Source organism: Aulonocara stuartgranti (genome assembly GCF_965226115.1).
Source record: "Aulonocara stuartgranti genome assembly, chromosome: 1".
NCBI lineage: Eukaryota > Metazoa > Chordata > Actinopteri > Cichliformes > Cichlidae > Aulonocara > Aulonocara stuartgranti.
Genome location: NC_138939.1, coordinates 23,589,521 through 23,607,240, shown reverse-complemented (window position 1 = coordinate 23,607,240; position 17,720 = coordinate 23,589,521). Strand labels below are relative to the sequence as shown.

Below are 17,720 nucleotides of genomic sequence, written 5' to 3'. Positions count from 1 at the left end.
GTGTAGCTGAGACTCATGAATTGTAGCTGATGATGCTGAGATCCATTCAGTAAATTTTAACTATCTACTAGAAAAAAGACAGTAGAAACAGTGTATTGTCAGTGTAGAGGATGGAAATCGGCCAGGACAATTCATGAAACATCTGCTGCCATCTGGTTTAATTAAGTTGTGTAAATCCACAAAGAGCAGCAGGTCAGCTGATCACAGCCTGTACGCTAAGAAAATCTATTGGAGCTCTCAATAGAAATTATTTTGACTTATGATTCTTTTCCCCACCCTGAGCCATTACAACCAATTTTAAGGGTTTCCCCACCTGCTGAATCCACTTTAACCCCCAACTGTACACATTTTCCTGTTTGGAGGCAAAGTCGCCCTCGAAAATGTAGACAACAGAAAATAGAGATTTTTTTTTTTAATTTTTCTTCTTTTTCTTCAGATTCAAGCTGTGTATAATTATTTTTCAAGAAAACGTTAAACTACAGTTTGTAGTAGAGAATAATATCTACTGATATTATTTTATCACTATGTTAATATAGCACAAGCTTCAGGTAGCTTTGCACAAAAATAGAAAGAAGTAACAGGCTGGAAAATTGTTTCCCTAATAGGTTGTGGTCAGTTTTCTGGGAGGCAAACAAATTTGTCCCTCTAGTTTTTCCAGGTTCTTAGCACATTCCTTCATTTCTATTCCGAAAGTTTCAGCAATCGCCTTCCAGGACATTTTTCAGTTCTTGATTATTGTTCATTACATTGATTATTATTCCTTGTATTATGTCACTGAAACTGAAATTTGCTTGAAATTAACAAGGGGAGTGGATGGTATTGACCAGCCCAGCTGCAGTAGTAATGTGGACGTGACATGTAGTTGCATTTCTAGGGTGATGCAAGTTAGGTTAGGTTAAGCCACAGGTTAATCCCTAATTTAGACTTGAGCGTTATTAAATTATGATTTAACCGGAAACACCTTTTAACTTTAAACCAAAAAATTCCACGTAACCTGACGTGCACCTCCTATGAAACGTTTCTACACGTCGGTTCGATACAGCCTGCAATGATTGAATGGCATGAAAGGCTAAGGCATAAAAGGGGTCACACCATAAGCTATGGCGTAGATTTGTCGTCACTTGGATGAGTGATGAAACGTTTCTTCCACTGAAAACGATGAATCTAAATGAACTGAATGATCTTTCTGGGATTTTCTTACCTGGATTGTAGAAGATGCATCAAAATGTCTATTGGTGCCAAAAACACACTGCCATGAAAATCTTTAAGTGCATGAAAAAGACTGCTGTTGGATGAACAGATGGGTTGAGAGACCAGTCATTGCTTTTTGACACTGTAGCACATCACGGTCAGTGTCTTTTTTCCCCCTCTGGGGCAATAAATTCATGTATGCTTAACAACAGAAAAACTGCAATAAAGTTCAGACGGATTTAAAAGTAAAAAGCTTTTAAAATTAATGTGTGCAGCTTGACTTCGCACCAACTGCTGTCATAATTACAGAGAGGGAAAAAAATTTGCAAAACTAATTTCAAATTTAATGTAAATTATAGTTATTGGAAGAGCTGCGGCAATCGCCATTCATGTACGAAGGAAATATGCGTGCTTCGAGCTCGCGTGCGTCCACTGGGAACGGCTCATACAAGCCATCAGAAAACCATCAGATACAGACATGAATGCAAAATGCATGAACAAACAAGAAGACCTTGAGCAAGAGGAAAAAATCTGACAGCCGTACTGCAGCAAGTAGTCTCAGATATACGGACCTTTTTAACACACAATATTTTCAATGGTTATAACTTTATTTGTATTAATAAAGCTGTGTGAGGCTACATTTTCATTAATGATATATTTATATACTAGAATCCAGTTAAGAATGACTCACAGTTGTCAAATAAAAGGCAACTTGTGATTACATTAAATCCCCTTTTCATGATCTGTGTCTTGTTTAGCTGCTCAGAGATGTTTTTGCAGGGTTGTTATTTAATATTTGCTCTGCTCCTTCGGGTGACTCTGTCGTCATTATTTATCGTTCGCTTAATAATTGGCTGTCTTTGTGCAGATATTTATCCATAATCCAAAGAGTACAACACAAAATAATAACTATGCTGCAGATCTTTAATAGTTAATTACACAAAAACTGAAAGTTTAATTTCAGAAGTTTCTTAGTTCTTGTTGTTCCCTCTGGTCTTTATTTTTAAGTGTTTGATTTAATTGACAATAAAATGCCAATAAAAACGTCTAATAAACAAATGTCTTTGAAATATTTTCAAAACATCTGCAGACGCACTTTATGCTAACATCTGCTAGGACTGCAGTGAAACACCCACCAACTCGCAGACTCTGCCGTCTTGAGCAGGTCCGACTCATTGCACACATCAAACAAAATCATCCTTGTTTAGACGATAGTATTAAAAAAGCATTCCTCACAACTGTTATGACAACTGTTGATCATTTTTATGGTTGGAAAACATTCACAAAAATACTCTGGGAAGACCTTTGATTTGACAAAAGCGTTGTGAATATGATGTTTTACAATCAGATAAATCAAAGGACAGAAACATCACACTGCATATCTAAAGGGTCATCTATTTTTTGACAGGTTCTTTTATTTTTTAATTCATATTTCATGCTCTTGTGATTTATTGCTCTCATAATAGAACTAAGCAGCTGTCACATTAATGGGGATCTATGGGGATTGGCTTTTGGAGCCAGTCTCATCTTTCAGCCTCTTGTAGCCTTCCCGTCATCTCTGGAGTAGTCGTGAGGCTACATTAGCTGCTTGTACCTTACCACACCCAAATCCAGTCAAGTCAAACCGTGACATGCGTTGAGGTTCTCGTTTTTTGTATTATTATCAGTGTTGGTCAAGTTACTTGAAAAAAGTAATCAGTAACTAATTACTGATTACTCCCCCCAAAAAGTAATCCCGTTGCTTTGCTGATTACTTATTTTCAAAAGTAATTAATTACTTAGTTACTTAGTTACTTTTTAAAAACACGATTTACAACCTGAATAGGTGATAAAGCGATAGATCTTTCAGCCCAATTCTACTTTTTCTACATAACCCATCATACAAAATGTAATCCAATGGAAAAGTCTCTTTTTAAAACTTGTTTTATTAGTTTTAATCTTTTAACTTTATGCATCAAGCAAAAATTTAATTATATGCAACATTCTCTGACTTGAATAAATTAGTTTAACATTTAAACCTATTTTCTACACATTCCAGCACATAAAATAAAATATTTTTTGTGTTTACACTCACTCTTTCAAATAGATGCAAGTAAAACACAGCAGAAAATAAATAAAGTCAAAGACTCAGCGGTCCTGTTGCTCTATTTTCACCTGTAAAACAGGAGTAGGGTAGGCGGAGGTTTACCCTGGTGCAGGTGTGCCGCGGTCAGTTGAAGAATCCGCGAGTTTCTCTGTGAGTTTCCCATTACGTCGTTGCGCACTCGGTGCTTGCTTGGAAGTTTAGGGGTTTTTTTTCCCTGTAAAAAGAAGTTTTCTTCCCACGCACAACGGACACTAATGTTTTTGTCACTTTTTATGGAATCAAACTCAAAGTAAGGTCAGTACTTCCACGCTTTAAAGGCTGCACGCTCATACTCTCTCCCGCACTCGATATATTATCCATTGTTGATCTGCACACAGCTGTTGTCACGAATGTCGCGTCACTGTCATGAGACATTCTCGCAAAAAACTCATGGTTTTAGTAGATTAGATTAGATTAGATTAGATTAGATTAGATTAGATTAGATTAGATAGATTAGATAGAACTTTATTAATCCCTCGGGTGGGTTCCTCTGGGAAATTCGATTTCCAAAAAAGCACAGCACCGACAGAAGTTACAGTAATGCAGCGTTCCTACGGGAAAGTAACGGTAATCTAATTACCGTTTTTGCAATAGTAATCCCTTACTTTACTCGTTACTTGAAAAAGTAATCAGATTACAGTAACACGTTACTGCCAATCTCTGATTATTATTATGATTTTAAAAGCTATAACAGGTGATATCTGTGATTTCCTGCATCAATTCTTAGAAAGTGCTGTAGCCTTCAACTCCAGAGAAAGATTAATTGAATATTTCTTTTTTTTTTTTTTTTTTACCATCACTGTTTGATTTGCACTCAGCATTGACATAAACCCACACAGGCTACACATGATAGAAAACATTCCTCAACGTGAAAATATGTTCGTCTTGTTGTGAGTAGCTGCACCAGTTCTATAAAAAAAATCTTGAGAATAACATACAAATATGTTCATGAAAATCACAAACATACTTTTACACAGACATAAACACACAGATATATTCCTCTTGTGTGCTGGGCGCCTGTCACTCAGCATGTCACCCTGGCATCTGGAGTACACCCGCCTCCACCCAAATTAAAACAAGGAGGGAAAAAAGATATTTTCCAATTCAGCAGATGTGAGTCATTTCATCTTGTGATTCAAATGAGTTTTGTGTTTTGTGTGAACAGATGTCCGTACCCCGCCTCCTTTATCAACATTAGCTGATTGGGTTTTAGCATGCAGCTTGCCGTGCCTCTGCCTCACAGGTACTAACACACTAATCTGCCTCTGCACAGCTGTGCAGCACAGTGGAGGAGGGAAGGGAGGAAAACAAGCATGAGAGTAAGGGCAGAATGGGATGATGGAGAAGGGCTGAAAGGGATGGAGAAAAAGATGGAGGGGAGGGAAGGAGGGTAAGAGGGAGAGCCAGAGGGCGATAAGAAGAGAGGATGTTAGTGAGACAAGAAGAAGACTTTGAGAAAAGAAACTGACGCTAGGAGAGAGGATGAAAGAGACATAACAAAGAAGAGGAGGGCAGAGAAAGTGAGAATAGAAAAGTGAATGAAGGAGTTGATCGCAAAGTTTTCATAGCAGTGTGTGTGTGTGTGTGTGTGTGTGTGTGTGTGTGTGTGTGTGTGTGTGTGTGTGGTGAGGGCAGTGGCTCTCAGATAATCCTTCAGCAGCTTCTTGGCCTGTGGCTGTTCATACAGAGAGCACCTGCAGCACAGCGAGGGTCACACCGTGGCAACACACTTTCTGCTCTAATAGCGTGTGTGCTTGCAGGTGGATGTGTGGGTCGCTTCATCATTGTGTGTCGCCAGTGATTGTGCGTGTGTGTGGCTTCATCATTGTGAAGCAGATTTGTGTGTCCCGCTCCAAGCCATCTTAAACTCAATTCTGCACTTCTCCTCTGAACTGAGATGTTAGATATCTGAAGGTGTGATTCTGTTGAATCTGTGTGTGTGTGTGTGTGTGTGTGTGTGTGTGTGTGTGTGTGTGTGTGTGTGTGTGTGTGTGTGTGTGCGTGTGTGTGTGTGTGTGTGCGCGTGTGTGTGTGTGCGTGTGTGACAGGACAATGTGGCATGGACCTCTGGTGCGTTTGTTTACGCAGCCATCGTGCCACAACAACGGGACTCTTTCTGTCTGCGCACCTGTTCAGCAGTCCTGACATCAGCAGCACTCAGCACACAAAGACCACCTCTGCACCCTAGAGGGGAGCAGCAGGAGGGGAAAATGAATTAGGGCTTTGGGAGGAGCGGACTAGAGGGAGGGAAAGTGCATCCAGTGATGAGAGGTAAGAAAGAGCGAGAGTTCGTGGAGAGAAGTTGAAAGCCTCGGTCAGAAACACACGGAGACAGAGGTATGATGTGCCAGAAAGCGGGAGAAAAGTCTGTAAGAACAGGCTGAAGACAGGGAGCAACACAAAAGCTAGGTCTGTAACATAGTTGGTGATGCTAAAAAAAAAGGGGGGGGGGAGGAAGGGGGGGTGACAGTGAGGTAAGGTGGTTGGGTGCTGTGTCCCTCGCGTCATTCTCCTCCACCCCGGGAGTTGATCGGGTGCACTCAGCTTGTGAGCTCATTAAAAAGCACCCATTATCCCGACATTTGCACGCATCGCATGCAAAACTAATTTACTTGTAAGAAATTAAAAGTTCATTTTAATTGAGCTCGCGCTGCAGTATGCAAATTAGGAGTACATAATGTACATTGATGCGGAGCAGACAACACACTGAAAATGGACTTAACCCTTTCATAACAATATGGGGAATCCTTAAGTGAAAATTATTAACAAAGACAACTCCAAAACATAGCTAAACTGACAGTGAATAACAGAGATAGAGTGACAGAGTGTGTTTTTTATGTATAAAAATATAAATTAGGATAGATGGATGGTTACCTCAGTAATACTGACAAGGCAGCACAGTATGAATTGCTAAAAAAAATAGCAGAACCCAGTCTCACATATAAAGTCTGTGCTGGATTCTTTTTAAAAACATTTTTCAGTCTGAATCTGAATCACTGGGCTAAGTGTCTATATACTTTTTTCTTGAGTGATGGTCTATGTGACAGCAGCGTTTAACGCTCAGTCGGGCAGTGAAATAGCAACAATCTATTTGTCTATTGCTCAGGTAGAGGTCAGGTGTGTCAAATAAAGATTGGGGTCAGGAAGTGAATAAGGTGGAGCTGAGCTTTCATTTCTTCTACACTTGTTTGTCTCTCATCTTAATGGGAACTCCGTGCCCTGACCTTCTTGATCTAGCCTTCAGCCTGTCAATAGCCAATACTGATCAATAAAAAGGCACAGTCACCTGCAGTTTTCCATTAGCGGACAGATTGGTTGATGAGTCATAGGGAAGCTTGTGCAAACATCTGTGAGCACCGATATGGATGAGTCAAAGAGTGCAGTGATAAAATGGCGTAACGAGCAATGGATCCCTTCTTGCTTTTAATCTGTGCTGATCGCTAATTAACACTAAAGCGTTTGTTGCGATGGGTCTGTTCCTTTCAAATCAAAACAGGACAAAGAAGAGATTTAGCTCTTTCACCACTGTTTGTAGCTGTGTCAGTGTGATCTCAAATAACCAAAAATCTGCTCTATTTTCACACGGGAGTAGCAGCTTTACTACAGTGGCCCTGAAAGGTCAAATGGAGTATGAATGAAAACACCAGCAAATAGAAAAACGTCTGCGAAAGCGCAAAAAAACCCATATCAGAAGTTGAATAAAACACAGCAGGAAAAGGATAAAAAACAACAAAAGAAGAAAGAAAATCTCAGAAAACGCAGCGGAAGTGTTTCTGGGGACACAATAACATGACGGACTATGACAGCTGTGTGTGTGTGGCAGAGAGGAAAACATACAAAGGATTATAATGAGACCCACTTAAAAGGAGCAGAGGGTTTATTGGAGTTGTCAGGGAGAAAAAGATACAAGGTAATGTCTTTTAATCACATGATTCATATAATGCTGTAGATCTCTGTAAGCTCTCAGCTGCCCTTCTGTCACATTACTGTCTCCACAAAAACACTTCCGTTTTGTTTCATGACCTTTTTAAAAATTTTGAATTTTTTCTTTCTATTTTGATCTTGACTTGTGTCCTTTTGCAGCATTTTTTTTATTTTTTTTGTATTTACTGGTGTTTTCTTAAGATGCAGTCCATTTGAACTCACCACTGTACTTTGGACATATACACATTACAAGACTTGGGGAGTGTTGGGAAAAGCTTGGGATGGGTGAGGTTTGTACAGCTAGGAACACATTTCTGTTGTAGGGGGAAAGGAGCAGGAATGGAGAAATGAGAAATATACTACATACACTGAGAAATGGGGAACAAGAAAAGGTTTTTATTGTTATTAGCTTACTGGCCTCACATTTTCTACACAGAACACACAAAGAAAGGAGGCAGATTGTGTAATTTAAAGTCTGCTGAATCAGCACTGACTCAGCAAAGTGTTTCCCTCCATGCTGTCGGGTTCACCCAGTGATGACAGGTGAGTCTGGCACTCACAGGGCATGGATGGTTGGCACAGAGGGTCGGCTACAGAGCCACATTGAAGGCGGGTGCGTTGCTAGCTGGCGTGTGCAGCCTCTTAATGAGCAAAGTGTTGATTTGGCGCTGATCCTAATAGGATCAAAGCTGTCATTTGGCTCTCCCGATGGCTGACAGGAGGCCAACCCTGGCACACCACCAAGAAGGAAGAGCGAGAGACGACAACACTTTCACAGGACACATCTACACAGAGTAAAACTGATCATCTTCTCTATTTGCTGTCTCTTTCTCTGCCCCACCCCCTGTATTTTTTGCTTTTAACTCACATTCTTTCATTTCTTTATCTCCTCCCTTCGATCTCCTTTATAGGCACGTCTAATATACTCTCTCTACATAAACATATGCCAGTATACAAAAGAGCAAATGGCGCTCCAGTTCATAATTGTAACTCAATTGTAAGTCAGGATTACTACGATATAGCCCTGACGCATGTTCCTCTGTATTTGAATGTGCTGTCAGTCTACTGGAAAAGCCTCAAGGCCCCTATTTCTAGCAAACAGAAATCACCCACAGTGAGGGCAATAGGAGCAATGTTTATTGAATGTAGCTAGATGATATTGTAATGCACTAAGGGGTGTCTCAGCTGGCTTCAGCTCATTGAGAAGAATGATTTATTGTGCAGGAGTAAGTGAGGTTTATTTTGGCTTGGGAGTGCTGCATGCCCTAAGGGCTGGTGATGGATTCAGACACACACAAACCCACACACACGCATGTATTGTCATTTACAGATACATACAGAGAGCACTAGGAACAACTTAAAGGTGTGTGTAGTCACATTAAAATAGTGTGAAATAGTATGCAGAAGAAAACGGATTTTAAAATCCCAAAAGCAGATATAATAAAGAGAGCAAGGGCAAAAGAAAGGAGACAAAGACAAAGAAAAAAAATCAGTCCCCCCTCTGCTTTCAAATTAAAATGCAAATGTTTTTCTTTTTTTTTTTTTTTGTTATCATTATTTGCCTCATCCTCTTCATCCCACATGCCACCCCCACCCTTTCGCCCTCAAATCCCACCCAACCCCCCCACCCCCTCGTCTCCTCCATCCTTTTGTCTCAAAATTAGTGAAGCAGAGTGCTCGGGCGGCTAATTATGTATTCAAATGAAAGAGGCTCGTTAATGTTGCACTGGGGAGAGGCAAGATGATTGGGAGAGGGTGATGGAATTGAAATGAGTGCTGGGGTGTCGTTCGCTCACTCACTCGCTCGGGTGGCGGTGGCTGCGGCGGTGGTGGAAGAGGCAGCGGTGCATCTGGAACCAGCCGAGCGCATCCCGGCAGATGTCACCTCCCGGGGGGTGATTGGAAGGCAGGGTGGGGAGAGAGAGAGAGGATGAGAGAGAGGGGGGGTGCTTGGGGAGCAAAGGGGGTTGGGGTAAGGTAGAAATGGAATAGTTGGAGGCGTGGGGTGGGGGTGTAGAGGGGGGTGTGATGTTGGGGGTAAGGAGAGGGGGAGTACACGGTCAGACAGGAGACGCACATCTCACAATGACAGGATGGGTGGGGAGTAAAGAGGGAAAGCGAGGCAGGGTGGGAGGGAAGGGTGATGGGAGGAGGGGCGTGTGTGTGGGGGGGGGGGGGGGCAACATGGCTTTGTTTCTGCAGAGGACACACAAAGAAGAGAAATGGGATGGTTAATTTAGCTCAGTGGAGAAACAGGGAAAAAAACAGAAATGAGCTAATGAGTATGTTGTTCTTGTCTCTCTATATGCTTCCTCTGCTATGTGACCTGCTGCAGCACGTATCTGTGAGGATCTGTGAAGTTCTGACTAGACACCTGCACTCAAATAATGCATTAAAGCGCTAAGCAGGCATGCATTTGTGCTTTTATAGCAGGGATCCATCACTCGGTGAAAAAGGTATAAATCTAAAACTTTAGAGACAACTTTAGGGTAGCGAAAGCGTTGTGCACACATCACCAATGCAGAGGCTCAACATGAGTTTACTCTGGGATTCAGCGGTTCTGTGGAGTCGAGAAGGGAGTGAGCAGTGAGGTGTATTGAGTCATGCTGCAGAGGAAAAATTTCACATTGAATGATGCACAGGCAGAGATGAGGTGAGGTGTTCATACTGCTCCAACCAGCCATCTGCTCTCTGTGTCCTTCATCTGACATACTTCTCAACCATATTGGCCCATACACACACACACACACACACACACACACACACACACACACACACACACACACACACACACACACACACACACACACACACAAAGTTTACTCCAGTCCGATCCTGTATTCATGAGGACTGTTCTGCCAGCTCTGTACCCTGAGGCCTCTGGCCCCGTGGCCTGCAGCTATCATTAGAGAGAGCCTGTACTCTCATTATTGATCCCCTGCCTGATAATCAAATGCATGCTCTGTCCCTAGAGGGCACCACTGGGACTGGTGTCCCCCACCTGCCTTGCACCTCTGTTGTAAGAGTGTTCCATCAACGACACATCAGTTCACTCACACACACAAACACGTAGACTCAACCTCCCAATGCAGCAGACAGGACAGAGGCATCTATCTATCTATCTATCTATCTATCTATCTATCTATCTATCTATCTATCTATCTATCTATCTATCTATCTATCTATCTATCTATCTATCATGTTTGTGTCTGTTGCTCACTCCCTTTCTATTTCTCCTTCTTTCTCTCCCTTCCCTCCCTTTCTTCCTTTTTTTCTTCCCCGAGTCTCTGACGGAGATGCATGGTGTTTCTAATTTGGCATGCAGACATTAATTCCAGCACAGCTGCTGCCTCCTCCTCCTCCTCCCTCCATCCTCTCCCCACCTTCCTCCGCCACCCTCAACCCCATATCTCCTCCTCCCTCACTCTCTCCCTGAAGGCTTCTCTCTAATGTGCAGCTTCAGAGAGGCGCGGCAAATTAACACCATTTGTTCTGCGGAGCATGCCTTCTTCTCAACACTACAAGCATATCTTATGAGGTTTTCTAAAAGTGAGAGGGAGCAGAAATGAGAAATCCACAGAAATGATACAATGTTGTTTTTCCCCCTATTCAAACCCACAGTAGGTGCGAGTGCAAAACAAATCCTGTTTTGTTGTTTTTTCACATTTGTACACAAGAGATCTCAAACCTTGTTGCTTTCTTATCTCCGCAAAGTTGTGCCTTCAGCGACAAACGCTCTTTTACTTTTACTCGCCAGCAGTGACATAGATCAAAATGTGTGAATTGTCTCTGCTACAACAGTCAACATCTGTGCAACTGCTGAGATCTATGTCGCCTTTGTTGCACTAGCACTATTTATCCATTAGCGCGCCACGTTATGATCTCTTGAAACAAATGTTTGATTCAATCTTAAACCCCCTCCCATTAGAAGCAAATATCTGTTTTGTCAGAGGGATAGCAGCTGAAATGGTGAGCCATATGCGTGAGCGGTGCAAAGGGAGAAAACAAAGCAAAGGAGGTAGAGGAGGAGTGGTGGGGAGAGGAAGGTGCAGAGAGGCAGGAGCATCTGTATACTCCCAGACAGGTTGTTTTGGTATTCTAAGTCCTGGCTGACGGGAATATTGAATATGGCAGACCTACCTTTGCATACTGCACACAAAGAAAACACAGCCACATGCGTGCATACACTCGCACAGACACATATACACAGCCCTCCAGACTTTCACCTGCCCCACCGCCCCCTGCATAGACCCAGCAGTGCTCCCTCTCTCTCTCTGTGGGCATAGCTCTTTTTGAACCATGGGCTAATTCCCTCCCTCCTTCCTTTCCTGCATCCCCCTCTTCTTGTCCTCTCTTCACTGTACCTCCCTCCTTTTCAATCCTTCATCATCCTCTTTTATTTGCTTTTATTTCCTCCCTGCACTCTTCGGTCCCTCTCCCCCTCTTATCCCACATCGTCTTGCCTCCCTCCTTCTCCTCCTTGCCTCCCAGATAACAGCATTATTAACTGGCTTAGTTGACCTACACTCCCGATAAACTCATCCCGCTGAGGATCCCTGCTTTCTTTCCCCGCTGCCGTGTGGGGTTTATATCTTACGGAGCCGAGGAAACCGCAAACACTGAATGATCACAAGAAAGTCTAACTGTGAAGAGATTGGCGATAGAGATACGCACGCTCACGCAGGCAGAGAAAATCAAAGTAAAAAAACAGGGGATAGAGAAGGACATTCAATGTAGCATTCACAGCCAAATGTTTGCAATGTTTGTAGCTAATAATTGAAAAATTATATTAGCAGCTAATTAGCTGAGAATGTAAAAGCAATTTTGATTAGCTAGAGTGGAAATGGTGCCGGATGTGGGCCAGAGAGTAGTCAGCTGTGCCTCAGCTGGCAGAGAGCTGAATAACCTCTTTACCACAGGTGCATGCTGGGAGACTGCAGGGGGATCTGTCTCTGAAACTAAACAAATGCTCGGCTTCAGAAGAATCTCTTACTTAAACACAGGCGTCGTCTTGTTACGTCTTTCACAATTTTTACTGTATAGGGAAAAGGAAAAATCGAAGTGTGTAATTAAACACGTAGATAAACTGTTGCAGAAGGAAAAGATGAATGAGGCATGCAGGGAGAGATGGTAATGGAGCAACCAGATAGACTTGCCTGTTTTTTTTTTTCTTATTTTAAACCAGAGAAGAGGGAGGGAAACAATGCAAACAAGAAAAAGAACAGGGGAATAGAGAGAAAGAAACGAGGGATGAAGTGTTGCTGCACTTGGAAAGCTGCCGCCACATCTGCTCGTCCATGATGTCTGCGCGGCAGCCGTCAGCTGTCATTTTGGACCGCAGTCAAGTGGAGCAGAGGTACCGCCTGGCTCCCTGCCTTCCTGCCTCCTTTTGTACCCAGAAAGCTGGTCTGTCTTTGCACATCTAAAAAAAAGAAAAGGCTCTTTTTCTCTCCTTTAGCGCTTGTTTTCTAATCCTGGAATAGGCTTCCTTGAAAACAGTTCTACACCCCCCTCCACACACTTTTGTTTTTCCTGGTTAAGAAGCACATCATATCGGTGCATTTTCTTGGTTTCTTGGGTAATAATTTGGAGTACCATCACTCTGCAAGTGAGGCAGATTATAAATGTTACTTGGGCTTCTATCGATAAATAATTGCCTCCAAACCTTTGTCCAAACAACAAGCTGATCCATCATGAAAAACATGCCGCTAACAGGATGCATTACTGTAGAGCATTTAGCCCAATTATCACCACCAAACAAAGAATTTAAGTGTCCAAATGCATTAGGCAGGGTTGTAAATAATGGCATTGTATTTAAGCACCACCATTAGGATTCACAAACATCAGTTATTCAACACTCTCTTCACGCCCCACCCATCTGCCTAATAAAACTGACAGAGAGAGACAGGAGAAGCTCAGTAGAAAGACAGAGAAATCAAGAGCAGGGTAAGGGAAGGTAAGAAAAACAAAGTGAATACAGACCAAGACATGTTTATTTATCCTGTCAAGGAAAGGAAAACACTGAAAATGATAGGAAGGGGCTGAGGAGAAACGGGAAGGTGAGAGGACGCTCTTGTATGGTGAACTGTTGTTGTGCATTATACAGGCAGGCAGCGGGGTGATGAAATAAATAAATAAATGGTCTCTGGTCTGTGCTGTGCTGTGGTGCCTGGTTGCCCATGAATATTCCATGAGGCAGAGAGTGGGGAAGTGTGCTGCCTGGAACATCTGGTCTAGTCCACAGGGACCCTTGTGGCGAGAAAGCTGCAACTTCAGGAGGAAAGAAGGGAAGGAGGGCAAAAATGCCAATAAAAATAAGGGGGAAAAACAGCAGCAATCAGCAAGCCTGCTCATCATATGGTTGATTTGTTTTGCTAATTTCATTTTAAGACCAGCGGTCCCAGCAAGAACAAAACAAACTAAATGAATAAATTCACAGTACACAAAATAAATCCTGCACCGCAAAACATCAGGGTCATCCCGTCTTTTTTTGTGTCTGATCAAATACGTATTTCACGCTGCATTTGTATGTGAGGGGCATGTTTGCACACTGAAAACTAAGAAGCTAAGGATAGTTAGCTGTCCAGTGAGACTGAGTTATTTAATTTTGTGCTGCCTTGAGCGCACTGCATGTTTCAGAACTCTCCAAGTTGCACTTTTGTATATTGCGTTTCCATAGCTTGAGGTTGAACATGCAAAGCTGTATTCAGTGTTGCTCAGTGGCTATCGGGATGAAAATGTGAAGATGGTAAAGAGCCATGTCATGAGCATAATACATGTGGCAGGGTGCAAAATGTGGCACAATGGCTGTAGCCTTGTGAGAACACTTTAAATCAAATCAGCTACATAGCTACATAATGAATGTGATTGACTGGCCTTAGCAGAAAGATCACCCTATTGACGGGAATGAATGTCAACGCAGACCTTGACGTACATTCAGTAGGAGCCTAATTCATGTTTAATGCCATTTTTTCTATTGCTTTTTACTTTATCTGCGCATGACAGCTTGGTATCATTTATTGCAGTGACAAAAAAAAATTAACGATTGCAATCACTCGTATATTCCTCCTGTCTCCTTAGAGACCGTAGTATCCTATTACACGAATGAGCGCGTCAGTCTCAGGGTGCAGGCTCCCTTATGTTTGTTTGTTTGTTTTTTTAGAGTTTCTGAAAGTAAAATGGGAGACAGAGCTGCCAGTTATCAGGGTCTTTCACTGAGGAACCAGGTTAAGCACGAAGGTGATAGTTTGAGCCGGACCCTTTCTGCGGGTATTTCCCTTTCGGTGAAAGGCATGAGACGACTGTTGTTGTCATGAACCGAAGTTCCACGCACAAGCTGGACCCAGGAGCAGAACACACACACAGCGGTACGAGAGAACAAAAAATAAACTTTATTATAACTGAGGGTGTCCCGGGAGGGTAGAAGGGAAAAAAACGCACGGAACCAGAAAAACCGAGGGACCGGGAGGTGAATCGCGCAGGAACGCCGAGAGCGGGACTGTGGGAGGCTGAAACAGAAAAAGGAAAAAAGGATTATTGGGATGCGGGGAAAACGGCAGCATACGAGGGGAAGTAGAGTACGCGTCTTACGATGATAGCGGGGCCGAGGGAACCGGAGGGAGGGGTGAGGGTCCGTGGGGAGAAGCTTCAGAAAGGTCGAGGCGGCTGGGGCTGATTGTGATCCAAATTCCGGACAGGCAGGTGGACAGGCTGGTGGCTCAAACACGCCGAGCTGTGATCTGAGTATACAAGGCAGAGTTAGTGTTAGTTCACACGGATAGGTTTGCATAAGGGCTTTCCCGCAGGTGTACGTTACCGCTGAAGGACGACTACGGACTGGCGTGGAGCAGCAGGCTGGGCAGGATTAAATAGTCCACCTGGTGATCGCCCGGGATGGGATGCAGGTGTGGAGTTAGCAGCCACGCCCACGGGAGTGGGCATCCCATCAGCACCTCGGACGCCGGGCCGCGGACCATGACAGTTGTTGTGAAAATGCTTTCTCTCTCGCTAAGCTAAAAGCCAAGTATATATGAATTACATACACAACACATAAGATTTTTATTTTTTGTGCAATTTTGCTGCTACTAGGCACTATAATAAAAATTATGGCTGTCTTATTGTACATTCCAAATAGCTGTAACACGCGTATGTATCTTAAACTACAGGTTGACCTCACTCACCAGATTATAAGGAGTGACATTGACACTGTAGGTCTAAAGCTCATGAAGATCCAGCATATATTTTGTTTACCACGTTCTTACTCTATGAACACAAATACACAAGTGTGTTTCTCACTGGATGATGATGACATGCACGCTATATCTGACCCATCTTCAGTGAAAAGAGCATTATAGAGGAGAGGCCAAATGCTGGAGTGAAGACAGACTCAGTGCTGTAGTAACTTTCTATTTGCCTCTTAAAGCACACAGTATTGGTTTAATTCTTCTTTAACCTTGGAGAAGGAAAACATATTTTTGATTTATCTGAGTGTTCAGAGAACTGAAAAATAACCTGTTTTGTCATTAAGCAACTTGTTGAAATGTAAATAATTAAAATTGGTCACAAACACAAAGTCACACCAACAAAATTGCTTACAAACACATCCACACATCCAAGTTTATGCATGCACTGTGAATCCAGTGAAAGGTTCTCCTTGCAGTCATTCCAGCCTTTTCTGATTCAAAGAGATTACAGTGAACAAACCCTAATTTTCTGAGAGTGAGAGATTGCTCTGAATGTTATGATGAAGTTCTCCACAATGAAACACCTCAAGGTTTTTTGCTTTAGAAAGCATTTGACGTTCCTATTTAAGCATAAGAATGCCAGCCTTCCCCCCCCCCCCCTTTTTTTTTTTTTTTGCAATGCAGTCGTTGCAAGGTTAGTTATAAAACCTTGCACAGAATGTCTTTGCATTGAAAGCAACTGTCCAAGAAGCAAAAGAGAGCAGGTTGAAATTAATTAAGTTGTCTGAGTCATTGTGATTCCACTTGTGACTTTCAGTCAAAGTGAAAAAAAAATGTGTTGTTTGTTTTCAGGTCTTGTAAATCTGTGAGTTTATGTGAATGCTCTCGTGTTTTCTTTTTAATCAGTCTGCCATTCAGGAATCAAGAAGAAGCAGAAGCAGCATTCAGGTACTGTTCCAGCGGGTGCTGTCAGAGCTACTGCCATCTGCATCTAGATTATATTACCTCACTTGTTTTGTATTATTATTTACTAATTTTGTCAGTATGTTGGCATTATTTTGTTGTTTTTAATAAAAGCTAATGTGATATTCAGTCCTAGTGAACGAATAACTGGTGGCTTGTTTTTGGGGGTTTTTCTTGTGATGAATTCAACTACTAAATAGCACAGACCCACCCTCCCAACTTCCTGGTGAGAAGCTGCAGTCTGCCATTGCTATTTACAAGTATTTCTTTGCTAAAGCTGTTTCTGCTACCACTAACTCTAAAGTGTTTCTGGTAAAGTACACAAGATTCTGTTGTTAGCCTCAAGATCTACAACGATAGCCTTTACAGTCCCAGCATCTGAGGCACTAAAGAGCCTATGGGTATCCATTTGATGTCAACAATGTCATCAATGTCAGCAAATAGCACTAGTTAGCATTAGCATTAGCAGTTTGCACATTAATGCTGAGGAAAGTGGCGAAAGACTGATTTGTCGTGTTTGCATATTGCTTTTTGTACATCAGCAAAAACTCAGCTGGCTTTTGTCAGCCCTTACATCTGTTTGCTTCTCTCCAACTCTTAGGTGCTCACATATTTACTGTATTTTAATGCAAACAGAATTCCAGTACAGCTGTTCTCATTTACACGTTTCTGTTCTCAGACAATAAGTGTGAAACAGTGACTCAAAGGTGGGACATCGGCTACATGATAACTAGCTATCCTTTACAAGCCGTTTTCCACGTCGCTGCTCTGTATTACTAAAATCCATATATGCAAATCACCATCAGTTACACTTTTAAGCTACAGAGCAGTGCAAAAGGCCTCAGACATCCCTCATTTTTTATATTTTGGTGGGAAAATAGGAAATAGGTTTAGCAATTTGTTTTAACGTGTGAAAAATATAATGAAAGTAGAGTAAATAAGGAAAAAACAGAGTTTGTACAGTTCTAATGAGTTTCAAAGTTAATATTTATCACTGTTAAAATCTCATTCCTACAAGACTGATCAAATAAGTCATTAGTAACCTTCACTAACAGTATTAGTGAATTAGTTTCTACTTGTTAAAAGAGTGTTTTTCCTTCCCATTGTCACTACGAGCTCACTCAAAGGGGGTTGTTTGATTGTTGAGGTTTTCTCTGTGTTATTGTAGGGTCTTCACATTACAATATGAAGTACTTTGAGATGATGGCTGTTATACAATTGTTATACAATTATACAATTGAAATGAACTGTATTTTGACAGAAACTTTTGTTTTCATCAGAGCTGTTTGTCTAAAAACCTTGTTTACTTTTGAACATAAGATCTAAATCCTTTT

The 17,720-nt window shown here is 42.1% G+C and overlaps 1 long non-coding RNA gene across 1 annotated transcript; it reads right to left on the bottom strand.

The window, feature by feature from the left end:
* Nucleotides 1-14,714: 14,714 nt before the first annotated feature.
* On the bottom strand, nt 14,715-15,312 carry LOC309712449. Its single transcript, XR_014278296.1, has 3 exons — nt 15,057-15,312; nt 14,831-14,979; nt 14,715-14,748 (listed from the first exon to the last, which is right to left on the bottom strand). It is a non-coding gene; the product is annotated as an uncharacterized lncRNA (long non-coding RNA).
* Between the last annotated feature and the right edge of the window lie 2,408 nt (nt 15,313-17,720).